The sequence below is a fragment of the Rhinolophus sinicus genome, chromosome 14, assembly GCF_057876585.1.
Source record: "Rhinolophus sinicus isolate RSI-liver-muscle chromosome 14, RSI-T2T, whole genome shotgun sequence".
Lineage (NCBI taxonomy): Eukaryota > Metazoa > Chordata > Mammalia > Chiroptera > Rhinolophidae > Rhinolophus > Rhinolophus sinicus.
The window spans coordinates 72,369,402-72,382,219 of NC_142514.1; positions in this window are offsets into that span (position 1 = coordinate 72,369,402).

The window sequence follows — 12,818 nt, forward strand, 5'->3', positions numbered from 1 at the left end:
CAGCTGTCATCGTTAACTGGATTTCTTAAAGTAATAGTTTCTTAAATAGAATTTAATAAAACAATAAATACTTACAAAAGCATCACGAACATTTTTTAATTTTTAATAGAAATCATGGATATCCAGAAAACTCAAAATTATTTTACTTTTAGTGGTCTAAATATTTGAATTAATTTTACATGGTTTATTTAAAGCTGTTACTTATATATTTTTAAAGATAAACTTTTAATACTAAAATCACTTTAAATTTAATTGCAATGATAAATTGCAATAAAAATTGCAATGATAGCACAGAGAGTTCTTGTATATTTCATACTCAGTTTCCCCTATTATTATCTTAGAAATGTGGCACATTGGTCACAATTAATGAAATTATAGTTCATTGATATTGGTTCATAGATTATTGGAAAGTTTTTCTGGGGAAAAAAATTCATGCATTGATCACCCTACCCTATATAGTTGTTTCCAAAATCCCTGAAGATGGAACTTCTGATACAACTTTACAGTTTGTATATCAAGGTGTGATCAAAACTAAAGAGATTTCACTAAGTTCCTAATTTGGCGTTCCTAATCAAGAGGCATGATGGGGCTGCTATTGATATTTACAATGGTATTTTATTGTAATAATGGTATTATTAGCAGTAATGGTATTATTACTAGCAATAATGGTATTATTACTACTTTAATAATAAACAATGAACAAAAACACTCATTCAGTCATTCAATCAGCAGTTATTTCCTGAGCACTGACTGTTTCCTATTTTATGCTGGGAACACAATCTTTTCCCTTAAAAGACTCACAATGGAGAAGACTCACAGAGACGTAATTGCAGTATGTTGTGGTTACATGCTTCCATGCGTAAGGATATATCAGACATGCAGATGAGGATGTGAGCAGGCAGCATCTAACTGCAGTCTGGGATGCAGTGGGCATAGGCAGAAGATAGCAGGGCTAAGATGAATCTTAAAAGATGAGTTGACCAATCGGAGTTAGAGAGATAAAGAATAGAGATAAAAATAAATATCTTAAGAAAAATTAACTGTTCAATAGGAACTGGAGACCTAAATAAAGTCAATGGGGAAGGAAAACTTCCAGGTAAATGGGTGAGAATATATAGGAGAAAGAGTCTACAAGAGTATGTAGTGAGTTACGAGTGGTTTGGTGTTGTTACATGAAAAGCTTAAGGTAGAAAGTGTCAAGAGTTTAGATTTTTAGATTCACCATTTGTTTTGGGCAGGTAAATAAATGGTGAATTGCAAACGCATTCCTAAGACTTGTTAAAGCACAAATATCTTACGTTTAATCATAGTATCCCCCTAAAATTAAGATTTTTTTTTGTTTGTTTTTTAACAGGGGATCTTTTAGCAATGGGAAATGAAAGGTTATATAATCAAAAGATGCTGAGAATCCATTAAGGTCAAGTTTTGCTTCTAGTGTTTCAAAGAATCTGGCTATCCCACTATTCCAAACTATAGATTTGTCTTGGGTTCTATAGAACTGAGATGTTTGTGACATTCCAAGTCATAAAGACATGCACATACCCAAGGGTTGTCTTTTGAAGACTTGAGAAACTCATAAGTTTAACTTATTCCACTCTAAAAGTATGGAAAATAAGGTATCCTAGAAGTACACATGAAGTTGCTGGATATTTCAAGTGGCACCAGTCTTCCATATAGCAACTTGGCATACTAGCTGTATGAAATAAATGAGGATATACCGTAATTCACTTTCGTCCTCTTTATTGTCCCCTTACCTAATTTTAAACTACTCTGGGGCCAAGTTATGTTATGCCTAAATTATCCCAATAAATTTAAGTTTTCATAAATTCAGGTTTCATTTTCCATAAACATTTGTGTCATATCACTCCCTGAAATTAAACACTCAGGATATTCTTTTTCCTGACTCAAGTCGAAATTGTTGCCAGCCATTAAAATCTTCTCTTACGGTCTCATTTATTTTATTAAAACTATTCCTTACTTCATCTCAATATGTACTTTCTTCTTTAATTAGATGTTCTTTTCTACCTGAGCACAGCACTCCTGCTGTTCTATTTACTTGGAATCTTGTCACAACTCCCTTCCCCAATTTGGCCCTCTGAAGTCTTATCTATTTTAAAGGCCTAGTCCAAGGTCCATCTTGCATGAAGTCTTTCTTGACTATGCCAGGCGTTGGAAAGTATAATGATGAGCAGTAACACTGTTTGTAAAATGTATGATTACCTTCCAGTTCAAATATTACTCTAGAAATAGGTAGACCCACCTCTAAAAATTTAAGGGGAAAAATGTGTATTTTTTTCCCCTTAAACTCACATGCACACACACACGTGTGCACACACACACATACACATCATAAAAGCAAAAGAGCATTAGAAACTCCAGTTTAAACCAACCAGTAGAAAAAAAAGTAAATATCAGGCTTTTCTTTTTGTATAATTTTGACAGTATTATAGTTTGTCACATTTATAAGGAAACTAATTGGTATTTTTATAATCATCAAAGAAGGATGGTAGAGATACCAAACAAGATAGACTTCAGCTATCAAACATTTTTTTTTTTTTTTTTTAAGAAAAGAAAAGCTGGAATCTGAAGCACTAAAAATGCCCCAAGATCAAGATCAATCCTTAGTGGTAACCTGGGTGGAGGCAGGAAGGGAATGGAAGAATGACAAGTCCTAAAGAAAAGATATCCAATATCTCCAAACGTGCATATTTAAGAACGTCTGGAGAACTTGCAGCTCTGTAGCTTTTTCACGCCCTTTGACAGGTCTATATGGTCAATAAATCATGTAATTGCATATCTACATTGCCTCATCTATTCCCCAGATATTGCTACAAGCGGGAAACAACACACTGGAAAATGATGGAAGCTCATACTTCTTGTACTCTGTGAGTTGGCCTGGAAATACAGAAATCAAGGTAGCCAGAGGCTTAGCTTGGTCTCCTCGCCCTTGTCAGGACTGCTCACGGTGGGATGTAGAATGGGGATGCAACGCCAGACCTCACTGATCTCGCTTGCCTCTGATCCCCTATGGTAATTAACATGCTATCATCCAAATTAACAGCTAATTATATTCACTCTTTAATTATTTTTTTCACTCTTCCAACTGTATTAGGGATCCTTGAGGGCAGAGACTATTTTGCAGAACCATTTCTGTTATCTCACCATTTAACATAATACTGAACACAAAGAAAGTGCACTCTGTGTTAACCGAACCACACAATGGAGAAGTCCATTGTGTCTAGGAATGTATTGTACTAAGACATGGTTTTAATAGTTCCGTCATCAGTAATTCAGTTTTTATTTGAGGCAGTTAAGTTTCCACTAGATAAAAATAACATTAATTGTGCCCTTATTAGGTGTAGAGTGTTTTCGCATATGTTATTTAACTTATCACAACCAGAGCCAGACTGAGCAGCGGACCATCTGTGCTACTGCCAAGAGTGCAGTTCTGGTAGGCACTAAAAATCTCTGAGCACTTAACTATCCCTGGAAGACAAAGGGATTTTTACTTATTAGAAGTCTGCTAAGATCTACAACTCAAAAGATGGTCTGGAACCAGCAACACAGGCATCATCTGGGAGTTTGTCAGGAATGCAGACTCTCAGGCCCCACCCCGATCTCAGGAACCAAATTTATCTGCACATTAACAAGATACCAAGGACCACACTGAAGTCTGAAAACCAGTTTCAGGGTTAGTGTGTGGTTAGAGGCACCACTTTGATAAACTCCTTAGGGAGAGTTATACCCCGAGAGACATGATCAGAATTGCTCACTAAACTGACTCTTTGGGTTTGTGAATCTAGCATATTTCAGGTTTTTTTACTTTGCTAAGCAAAATATGTGAATTTAGGGCCAGAATTAAATTGCTCATAATGCAGCACAGCCTGAGTATTGGTAGCAGCACTAGCAACTTGACTTTCAAGTCAGAATCAACACAGTCAGTATTCTACATACCACTCAAAACAAACATTTTAAAACTGTGGGTGGTAAGGGGCACCTTTCTCACTGTGCATTGGGCATATTGGCCTTCTCACAGTTCTCCAGGCTCACCCAGGGCGTCTGGGATCCTTTGCTCTTGCTACGCCCTCTTCACGGAACATCCTTCTTCCAGGTCTGTAGTTGGCTGGCTCTGTCTTGTCATTTAGGTCACCTCTTTGGAGAGGTTTTTCTTAGCCCCCTTCATTGAAATAGCCCTGTAATCTCTATTCCTTTACCCTACTAACAGCATTTATTACTCTTTAAACTTCTCTTTCTTCCTTCCTTCCTCCCTCCCTTCCTTCTTTCCTTCCTTCCTTCCTTCCTTCCTTCCTCTCTCTCTTCCTTATCTCTCTGTCTCTCTCCTTCCTTACTTATTTGTCATATTCCCCAGATTGTTGAGTCCATGAAAGGAGGAATCTTGTCACTGTTGTTTGCCATGTTTGCCACATTCCCTGCTCTGGTACATGGTAGATGCTTAATAAATAGCTGCCGAATGAGTGAATGAACAGATAGGGAAATCAAAACAGTTACTAAGATCAATATGCTAACATATGCTATACTAATATATAATGAGCTCTCCCATAATCACCCCCAACTTTGCATTAGATTTGCCCAGCTTTGCATTAGATTTTTAAATGTTCCCTTTGAGACATGAAATGGTTTGTTATAAGCACAGGACATAGATGACAAGAGTTAGAAACTTGTTTTATTTTTTCAGCAACTATTGTTTGAGTGCTTTCAATACACTCAATAATAAGTACTGCCCTCAGCACCCAGTTTTGTCACATACTGATGCATGGCTTTGCTCAAGTTACTAAGCCTGTTTAGCACTTCAATTTCCTTATGTGTAAAATGCCACTAATAATAATAATACCTAGTTCATAGCTTGTTGAGACTATAAATTGGAGCAATGCATTGAAAATACTTACGCTAGAGTCTGACATATACTAAGCACTCAATATGTCAATATTAGCTTCAGAAAATTTAGACAGTTGGTGCTTGGGAGGATAAAGAATTATCTTTCTAATCGAAATAACATTTGCATCGTGATAACAGTGATAATAGATGGTGTTTACAAATAATTTCAAATATTTTTCAAAGATTTTCATCACATTCTTTTCTATTATTGTGATGTATTTACTTTATTTTATCTTCAGAGAGAAAAATAAATGTGTTTACCAAGTTCCTTTTACTCCTTTTAATCTTTCCCTGTTGCATGCCTGTTTTGGATTACAATATAGGATATTGTTAAAAATAGGATATTTCATATGGTTTAATCTCAATTTTTGTTGCCATTTTTATTAAAATATAACACACAGGATGTAATCAAATCTTTTATGTATGCAGTAACCCTCCTGATCTGCAGGGGATACATTCCAAGACCCCCAGTGGATGCCTGAAACTTTGGATAGTACCGAACCCTATATAGACTATGTTTTTCCTTATACGTACATACCTATGATAAAGTTTAATTTATAAATTAGGCACATTAAGAGATGACTAACAATAACTAATACTAAAATAGAATGATTATAATAATATATTATAATAAAAGTGATGGGAATATATATTGCCTCTCTCTCTCTCTCTCTCTCTCTCTCAAATACCTTATTGTACTGTATTCACCTCTCTTTTTGTGATGGTATGAGGTGATACAGTTCCTACTTGGTGAGATGAAGTGAGGTGAATAATGCAGGCATTGTGATGTAGCTTTAGGCTTCTATTGATCTTCTGACAATACGGGTTACTTAAAAATAAGAACTGTGGTGCTGCAACATTTAATCTGATAACCACAAAGGCTACAAAGTGGCTAACAGGTGGGGAACACACATAGTGTGGAGACAGCCAGGCATGACGCAAGTCCTGGGCAGGATGGAGCAGGACCCAGCGAGATTTTATCATGCTATTAAGAACAGCATGCAATTTAAAAATTGTGACTTGTTTACTTCTGGAGTTATAATTTAATATTTTTGGATCATGGTTGATCGTGGGTTATTGAAACCACTAAAAGCAAAACTGCAGATAAGGTGGAACCATTATAGCTTCATTAAATTTTGCATATGTAGACATCCACATAATAAACATCCAGATAAAAATATAAAACAAGATCAGATTCTCAGAAGTTATCCTATTCCAGTCCTGCCATATATCACCACTAATTGACTTATATTTTTGGGGATTGGTTTTGACTGTCTCTTTAATTTAATATATGTAATCATTTATTCTCTTTTTTATTTGGCTTCTTTTACTCAACTTATGTCTGTGAAAATTATCCAGATTGTTGTACATAGCAGGATATTGCTCATTTTAGTGGCTGCATAATACTTTGTTGCATAAGAATGTCATAATTTATTTATCCATTCAAGGATTCTGATTAGTATGTGTAGTAGTATCACACAGTACTCTCAATTTGCATTTTCTCAATGAATAGTGGTGGGGATATTTTCTCATACTTATTGAAGGACCCTAGATTGTCTTTAATAAAGTGCCTATTCAAATTTTTTGCCCATTTAAAAAACTGGTTTATCCGCCTTTTCACTGTTGATTTGGGAGTTTTACATGCTTTGAATATAAATGTTAGTTGAGTAAATGTGTTGGAAATAATCTCACCAATTCAATGTCCTGTATTTTACTTATTAATGGTATGTTGTGATGAACAGAAGTCTTCATTTTAATTTGGTTCAATTCATAAGTCCTGTCTTGTAAAAATAACCTGGATGGGATTAAAAACTCTAAATCTATAAGCCAAGAAGCTCAATGACCTGAAAGCAGATAAAGAGAAAGGAAACCACAATGAAGCATACTGAAATGAAATTGTTAAAAGTGAATGATAAGCAAATAAATAGAAGACGCAATTTACTAATAACAGAAATGGAAGTGAGGTCATTTGATGAAAGCATTTGGTGAAGTTATTTCAGGTGTACAGCATTACCTTGATTCAAAACTAAATAAAAACATTACATGAAAACTACAGACCAATAACCCTCATGAAGACATATACAAAAATCCTTAAGTACATTTTGGCAAATCAAATATGGCCAAATGTAAAGAAGACAGTGCATCACGACAAAATTGTGTTTATTCCAAGAATGCAAGGTTGATTTAACAGTTAGAAATCAATAAATGTTATTCATTATCTTAAGAAAAAGGAAGGAAAAAAGTCTTGTAATAATCTTATTAAGACATCAAAGGTATTTGACAAAATTCATATCAATTTACAGTAAACATCTGCAGGATTTATAAATGGAAGGGAACTTGCTTAATTTGATAAAATATATCTTTGAAAAACCTACAACTAATGTTTAATGGTGGAAAACTAAACACTTTCTCCGTAAGATTGGAAGTAAAGCAAAGATGCCTGCTTTCTTCACTTCCATTCAATATAATTCTGAAAGACATTGCAATGATTCAAGAAAAATAAAATAATGCAGATTAAGGAGTAACTAAAGTTCTCTAAATTCACAGATGCCATGATTGTGTGTCTATAAAATTTTATGAAATGTACAAGAAACTATTGAACTAACACATGAATTTTGAAATTCTCAGGACACAAAAACAGTAATCAGAAATAAATTATATATTTGCATATTGATGAAATACTGGAAATTAAAATAGAAAGCATTTCTATTTACAGTACCATCTAAAATACATGAAATATCTAGGGATACATTTAAGAATATGTTTAAAAACTGTTTACTGAAATAAAAAAATTCTGGGAGAAATTAAAAACCCTAAATAAGTAAAGAATGTATCATGATCCTGGATTGTTACGATTCAATAGTAAGATGTTAGTGCTTCCCAAATTAATCTATAGGTTCTACACAAGCTCAATATAATTTTTAAAAGGTTTTTCTAAAAATAGACATTGACATACCGATTCTGAACTTTATGTAGAAATGTGAAGGATCTAGAATAGCCAAAACAATTTTGGAAAAAAAAAGAAAAAAGAAAAACACAAGGTTGAAGGACACCCACTCTCTGTTTTCATGACTTAAAATAGACTGTCAATTGATCAATACAGTGTGGTATTGGCATAGGGATAGATATATGGATCAGTGGAACAGAATAGTGAGTCTAGAAATCGACCCACACCTACGTGATGCATTGCTTTTCAACACTGAAACTAAAGTAATTAAATGGAAAAAATAGTCTTCTACAATGGTGAAGGAACAAATAAATCTTTTCGGGAGATGAGGGTAAGGGGGATCAAATATATGGTGATGCAAGGAGAACTGACTCTGGGTGGTGAACACACAATGGGATTTATAGATTATGTAAAACAGAATTGTACACCTGAAATCTATGTAATTTTACTAACAATTGTCACCCCAATAAATTTAAAAAAATAAATAAATATTTTCATGCAAATAATCTCAATCCTTAATCACATCATACACGAAATTAAGTTGAAGTGGATTATAGACCTTAACATAAAGGTCTTTATATAAAACATTTTGAAGAAAACAAAGAAGAAAAATTTGTGACTGTGTAATGGACAAAGATTTCTTATAAACCATAAGTACTAGCCCCTAAAATGTTGATAAATGAAACTTTATTAAAATTATAAACTCGTGCTTTCTGAAAGACAACATTAAAGAAGTAAAGAAAAACAAAACAAAACAGTAGATTAGTACAAAACATTCCCAATGTAATATCTGACGAGGAATTCTCATAATAATAGGAGCCAAACAATCCAATAAACATAGGAAAGGAAGCACTTCAGAAAAGGAGCTCTGTGAATGGACAAGAATTTTATGCCTATGTCCATGAAAAATGCTCAATATCATTAGTTATTAGGGATATGCAAAGTAAGACCACAATAATATATCTGAATGACTGGAATGACTGAAATAAAATACAAAAATGATTGAAATACCAAGTTTTGGCAAGAATGTGGAGCAGCTGGATCTATTGTCTGTTGCTATTTGGTAGTACAAACTACTCTGGAAAATATTTTACTACTATTTTACATAGTTAAAGATATTCTTACCAGGAGACAGCAATTCCACACTCCCAGGTATTTTATTTACCCAAGAGAAATTATTTATATATATATATATATGTATACACACACACACACATATATAACCAAAAAATGCATACACATTTTAAGAAAGGAAAAAACTGTATTAATCGTAATAATGTATACCAATAACAAAAGATGAATGCATGTCACGTTTGACTTCTGCAATTACAAGAGGTGCTCAAAGTGGTTACCATCAGCATCCAGACACTTCTGATCATGGCAAACTACTGCTTGAGCATAGATAACATCTCTTAAAATGTGTATACATTTTTTTGGCACCCCCAGTATATATAACTTCAAAAAGACTTGTATATGAATGTTCATAGCAGCTTTCCTTAAAATATCTCCAAACTGGAGACAACCAAAATGTGCAGCAACTGAATGGAAAAACAACTTTTGAGATACTCAGGTGATGGATACCACTTAGCAATAAAAAGGAACACAATAACAAAGGACGGGACAGAGTACATGCCATATTATTCTATATATAAGAAATTCTAGAACAGGTCTAACTAATCCGTAGTGGCAGAAAGTATTTCAGTGTTGCCTAGAAGTAGAGGTGTGTGGAATTTTCTGCAAAACATCAGTCAGGAAGGAACTTTATAGGAAAATGGAAATGTCCTATTTTATGATTTTCATGATGTTTGCATGGAAATAGGCATTTATAAAAACTCATCAAATGGTGTAATTTAAAAAGCGTATTTTATTGTTAAATAAATTAGACTTCAATTATTGGATGTGAAGTTTAATGTAATTTAATTATCAGTGGTTGGATATTTTAAAAATATTGGTAGTAGCTGTGGATAATGGTATCCTTCTTAAGATGTGTTATAATATCCTTTTCCCTGCCTCTTCCACTACTCTAGTTCTAGTGCAAGATCACTTTAATCCAGTCAAGGCTGAGTTTCAGGATATGTCATGGTTGTTGTTTTTCTAGTCTGCCTTTACTTCTAATGCATAGCTCTTAATTCTACTCTGTTGTCCTGTGGGGGTGTTTCAATTTGCAGCCCTAAGGGTTTGCCCTTCACATTGGCTGGCTCAGAATTCCAACCTCTATATCTGCAGCCCTACTAAAATTGCTGCATGTCTCTGCGTCTCCCTTTCTGTGCCATTCTCTATGCTTCCCTCATGTATTCATATGCACAGCCTGAAAAATCTCAAAATGCCAAGATGGGTGATTGTAGGCAGAATGTTAGCCTTCCTTTTCTGCAGTGCCTTCTTTTCCTGCATTAACTTCCTTTAAATTTTGATTCCTTAAGTTGATTTCAATCACTTTTAAACAAACATTGTTTGAGTACCTACTATGTTTCTGGTATGGTGGCAGACCCTGGAGGATTAAACAAATTTTATCTTCTGCTTAGAACTTTGGGATAGAGTTAGTAGACAGTACAAAGGAGATAAGATATAAAGTTAGTGAACAATTTAGGAATGATTTAAAGTAGTTCACAATAAATGCTAAATTTAACAATATCAAAAGCTGGGGTGTGATGGAAAGAAAAAAAAATAAGGCTGGCTGGAATTATAGAGAATTGATTTCTTGGCGGTGATGCTAACTGAGCTGGACCTTGACTGGGGCTCTGTAATTGGGATTAAGCCTGGGTTAAGATGGGGTATTAAAGGAATCTGAGCAGATGGACCTGCTTCCAGCAGAAAGCTAGCTTGTGATAGGAATTAGCCAAATAAGGATAGTCATGAAATAGACATGGAAAGTATTTTTATCCATTTTGTCCATGAGACACAAACTAAATAGATATCTTGCCATACGTCACATATTTAGTGGCAGATACAGGACTAAAGCAAAGTTTTCTGATTCTGCCCTAGTGTTTTTTCCTCATAGATACATTTTTCTAGTGGTAAGGAAGAGACATAAAAGAGTTAGGACATTTCTTATCTGAAAATTTGAAAAGAAATATTGCCTTGGCTCCAAATCAATGGATTCATTTGGGAAATATATATAAAAAAGAGCTGATGCATAATTTTTTTTTTTTGGGGGGGGAGTTGATGTGAAACATAAACAGATGATTATGGCCTATTCATGAAGGTGTTGACAACTGAGTAAGAATGACATACTCAAGATGGAATCACACAGAGCTGGAAGATACATCACCACTCAAATCTTATTAAAATAATTTCCTCACTAAACACATATGTGTTCTGGTTGCACATAATTCCTACCTCCTGAGTCGCTGGAATTATTTCTGGCAAATTTATCCAGAGTTCCTTGAGAATAGGCTGTGTGCCTTTCTTATTCACCATTGCATTTCTAGAGTCTAACAAAATCCTTGACTAATAGTTGGTTTTGAATAAATCTATGCTTAATTGAATTAAGTTTATTTTTGTCTATTGGGTTATGGAAAAAGGTACATGAACAATACATTTGCCATTTTCATATCTTGCTGTTCATGATGTAAATTACTTCAATAGTTTTGTAAATAAAGATATTTTTGGCAATAGATATAAAAGCTATAAAATTGCATATGCTGTTTTAAGTTATTAAAATCTAACTTCTAGACACTTAGCCAAGGGAAAAAGAAGAAAAAACTACTATTTATGAAACTTTTCAGAAAAGCTGTTGAAAATGAAGAAAAAAAAAGCTGTAACAAATAGAAGTAGCCATAGTATCTAACAAGAGAGAAATACAGAAGGTGCCAAAAAAAGTATACACATTTTAAGAAAGGAAAAAACTATTAAAATTGTAATACTCAATATACACCGATAACAAAAGATAAATATAAGTCACGTTTGACTTCTGCAATTACAAGAGATGCTCAGTGGTTACCATCAGCATCTAGACACTTCTAAATATGGGGAACTACTGCTTGAGCAATGTTAACCAAATTGTCCACTTGTATACGTTTTTTTGCCCCCCCACCCTGGTGTATAATAAAATATGCTAGCTTCAATATTATGGAGACATTAAAAAGATAACTATGAATACTATATAAATATGGAAAATGCAAATATATATTAAATTTAAAAAATGGAATGCAATATGCATTTTGTCCATGAGACACATATATATTATAAAATCCTAACTATATAAAATATGTAACTATACTAAAGGCTGTACAAAAGGCAATAGTTGCGTAGGATGGATGGTTTATAAATTCAGGTGGATGCCGAGCAGGTGACTATGCAAAACGAGCTTTCTGGGTAGTGTGGTTTGGAAGGTAAAAGGGGCGTTATGAGGGCTTCTAGAGTTAAGTTCCAGGTTTGCAACACAGATTTCAGTCACTGGAGGAAACTCTCAATGTCTTTTTGGGCAAGATATGTAATATAACTTCTTTAACTAACAGTGTTCTTGTGAAGCTCACATTTAAAAATGGAGGTAAGAAAATCTTGAAAGTGTAAAACATGATGCAGATATTGAAGATTATTATAATTCTCCCTCACCTTTATATCAATAATGATAATGCTATTGAATCTTGATGGTTCTTGATATTGAGACCCCTATCAGCAAGTACATAACCATGAGAGGGGATAGATTTTAAATGCTCTTGTGCTGGCAGTTAACATCTAGAGGTGAAGGGAACAAGAGCCGGTATGAATGTTCCAGAGTTGTGGAAAAGGGGAGAGAGAAAAGGAACATTGATTGTCTGCTGCTACAATCATCTTTCTATATGTCAGAGGGTTTGCCATGAATATGTGAGTACAGCCGTTAGACATAACATGTCTTCAGTTAGTATTTGCTAATCACTGACTTTCTTTCCTAAAAAATTATGTTCCAATGCGCAGTCTAAAAATAATTATTATCTGCTACTACATAGCAATTTCATTTTTCTTTCCGTGCATTATTTGTGCCTTTAGGTATTAC